The sequence below is a fragment of the Otolemur garnettii genome, unplaced genomic scaffold, assembly GCF_000181295.1.
Source record: "Otolemur garnettii isolate 467f Iridium unplaced genomic scaffold, OtoGar3 scaffold00094, whole genome shotgun sequence".
In the NCBI taxonomy this organism is placed as follows: Eukaryota; Metazoa; Chordata; class Mammalia; order Primates; family Galagidae; genus Otolemur; species Otolemur garnettii.
The window spans coordinates 1,403,551-1,407,356 of NW_003852489.1; positions in this window are offsets into that span (position 1 = coordinate 1,403,551).

Below are 3,806 nucleotides of genomic sequence, written 5' to 3' on the forward strand. Positions count from 1 at the left end.
CCCCTCCCCCTCCCACCCCCTTCCCATATTCTAAGGCTATAATTAGGTTATGACATTCCTATAAATCTTTTCGTTTTTTTAATTGTGCATTCTGAAAAAGCAAATTCTTAATTTCAATGAAGTACAACTTATTTATTTTTCTTTTATTAATGCTTTTTGTGTCTTAAAAAAAAAGTTTGCGTACCCCAAAGTCGTGTTTGCTTGTTTTATTCTAAAAGTTTTGTAGTTTTACCTTGCACATCAAGGCCTCTAATCCATTTGGGTTAATTTTTGTGCATGCTGTAATGTATGGGTTGAGTTTCATTATTTTCCTTACGGACATCCAGTTGTTCCAGCATCATATATTGAAAAGACCATCTTTTTCTCACTAAATTGCCTTTGATACTTTGTCCAAATTCAGCGGAAGCTATATGAGCATTTGTCTATTTCTAGATTATTCTATTCCCACTCATCTTTATGTCTATCCTCATTTCAATACCACTAAGTTTTAAGTTCAAAACCAGTAAGTTTTAAAAGGAGGTAATGTAAATGTTCCAAGTTTGTTGTTTTCAACTTTTTTTTTTACTCTTATAGGTCATTTGCATTTCCATATAAATTTTAGAATCATCAACATCAATTTCTACCCCCCAAAAAACCTGCTGGGATTTTAGTTGGGATTACATTGAATCTATACATCAGTTTCTGGAAAAACTGGCACCTTAATATTGAGTCTTCCAATCAAGGGACATAGTATACCTTCTCATTTATTTAGATCTTGAAAAGTTCATCTCAGTGATGTGTTGTAGTTTCCAGTGTATATATCTTGGCCATATTTTATTAAAATTTTCCCTATGTACTTAATGTTTTTGATATTTTTACAAATATATATATATACACACACACACAAACATACACATGCATTTGCTTATATGTGTATGCAAACGCACACATACAGACAAGGTACAGGTAAGATCTCACTATGTTGCCCAGACTAGAGTGCAGTGGCATCATCATAGCTCACTAAAGCTTCCAACTGCTGGGCTCAATCAATCCTCCTGTCTTAGCCTGCCAAGTAGCTGGTACTATAAGGGCATACCATCATGCCCAGATAATTTTTTTTTTTTTGAGACAGAGTCTCACTCTATTTCCCCTAGCTATAGTGCATCTAAACTCACAGCAACCTCAAACTCCTGGGCTCAAACAATTCTCCTGCCTCAGCCTCCTGAGTAGCTGGGACTACAGGCACCTCCCACCACACTGGGCTAATTTTTCTATTTTTAGTAGGGACAGGGTCTTGATCTTGCTCAGACTAGTCTCAAAATCCCGAACTCAAGCAATCCATCTGCCTTGGCCTCCCAGAGTGCTAGGATTACGGGCATGAGCCACCATTCCTGGCCCTAAAATTTCCTCTCCTCCCCTCTCCTCTCCTCTTTTTTGAGAAAGAGCCTGACTTTTTTGCCCCTGGTAGATTGCCATGACATCATAGCTCACAGCAACCTTAAACTCCTAGGCTTGAGCAATCCTCTTGCCTCAGCCTCCCAAGTAGCTGGAACTCCAGACACACGCCACAATGCCCAGTTATTTTTATTTATTTTTATTTTTTTATAAGACAGAGTCTCACTATGCTGCCTTTGGTAGAGTGCCGTGGTGTCACAGCTCACAGTCACACCTCAAATTCTTGGGCTTAAGCGATTTTCTTGACTCAGCCTCCCAAGTAGCTGGGACTATAGGCACCCACCACAACACCCGGCTATTTTTCTGTTGCAGTTGTCATTGTTGCTTAGCTGGCCTGGACTGGGTTTGAACCTGCCAGCCTCAGGGTATGTGGTTGACACTGTAACCACTGTGCTATGGATGCCAAGCCGGTTATTTTTTTTCAGAGATGAGTTCTCACTCTTGCTGAGGCTGGTGTCCAACTCCTGAGCTCCAGCAATCCACCCACCTTGGCCTCCTAGAGTGCTGGGATTACAGGCGTGAGCCACTGCACCTGGCCTAACCTTTTCTTTTCTTATAATGCCCTTGTCAGATTTTGAAATCAGGTTTATGCTAAGTTAGGAATTGTTTTCCCTTCCTCTGAATATGTTTGTGTAACACTGGTATTATTTCTTCTTTAAATTTTTAATACATAGAAGCCACCAGTGAAGGCCTACGGGCTTGTAGTTTTCTTTGTGGGAAGGTTTTAAATTATGAATTCAATTTTTTAACAGGCATAGGATGATTCAGGTTTTTTTACTCCTTCTTGGGTCAGTTTCAGGAAGTCTTGTTTTTCAAGGAGTTTTTCCATTTTCTCTAAGGCATGGAATTTATTGTTTTAAGTTAGAGTCAAGCTGGAGTAACAGGGACCAGATTTGCCCTTCTGCCCGGAGCAACTAACAAAACAGAAATGCAGGAGGGTAGGACACTGGGCGACAATGGCTAATGGCAATTGAGATTAGGGAAGCAGAAAAGATGAGCTTCCTACAATTTCTCGAACCCAGGCCTTAGAGCCGGGAGGGAAAGCCAATCCACAGCCAGCAATTTACCTGAGTTGGGGATACAAAGTTGAGTGTCTGGGTGGGGGGCCAGTGTGGTTGGACTTTGCAAGGTGGAATATTAGAGAGAATAAGTTGCAATGGGGGCCAGAGAGAGAGTTCTTGAATCTTCAGCTAAATCCTGGTGCATGCATATGAGAAAATTGTGAGACAGAAAAAAGAATTACCCAAAAGCATTAGAGAGAACGACTCCTGAAGCTTACCCAAGACTGGGATTTGTTCCTGTTACTACTAGAACAGAAAGCCTCCTGATTCAGAGAAAATAACTCTGTTGAGTCCTCAGAAAAGGTTTACCTCCAAGAGTGGGGCAAAATTAGCCCTAGATTAAAAGCAGCTGTGGTCCCACCAGACAAAGCTTAAAAACCAACCCTGAAAGAATCGAACTGTCTCTAAGTTAATCATATTACAGAACAAAGGCCAAGAATATCTAATGTTAAATAGAAAGGAGAAAACGGATAATAATTTTTCATTATATTCTTATAGTATGATTGATGTGGAGATTCTGGGTTTTTTACAAAGCTTTTTCTAAAGAGCATTGACTTTTATTTTGGCAGGCAGTTAAATGTTGATGGGTCACCTTGCTCTTACTGAGGTTTGGTTTAAGGAGTCTTTGTGAAGGTGGGTCAATTTCAGTTTTGCCCTTATTCCTGGGGCGTTCCTCTTACTCCTGGAGCACAGTTCTTAGTCCTCTCACGTGTTCCGTGTTTCTCCACTCTGGCTGGGTCAGTACCCCCAAGTCTCTCCAGTATTATTCAATCTCTGAAATCTCTGTTCACCCGTCAGTCCTTGGGCAGGTTAGCTGTTCTCTATTTGACCTTGTGAAATATCACCCTGGGCATAGACAGCTCAGGACGGCCCTTCAGGAACTGCTGCACAGATTTCTGGGGTGCTTTTTCGGCAGTTCTCTCTGCCTGTACCCCACTAGCTCTAGCCACCTTGGCAGCCCCAAACTCTGATCTGTTTCCTCCACCAGACCCCTGTTTTTTCTGCCCGGTACAACTGCTGCTCTGTGCTTGGGCCCCACATGCATCTCCTCCATCCTGGAAACCACTCTTCCCGGCAGGAAGCCAACTGAGTATGGGGCTGCTGCCTGGGCTACCCTTTCTCTAGGATCTAGCTCAGTTCTTGCCCAATGCCTGTAATCAGTTGCTTCTTATCCTCTGGTTATGTTTATAGTTATTTGTAGTTACGATTGATACTAGTTACTGTGTTTCCCCCCAAATAAGACACTGTCTTATATTTATTTTTTCTCAAGAAGACACACTAGGGCTTATTTTCAGGGGATGTCTTATTTTT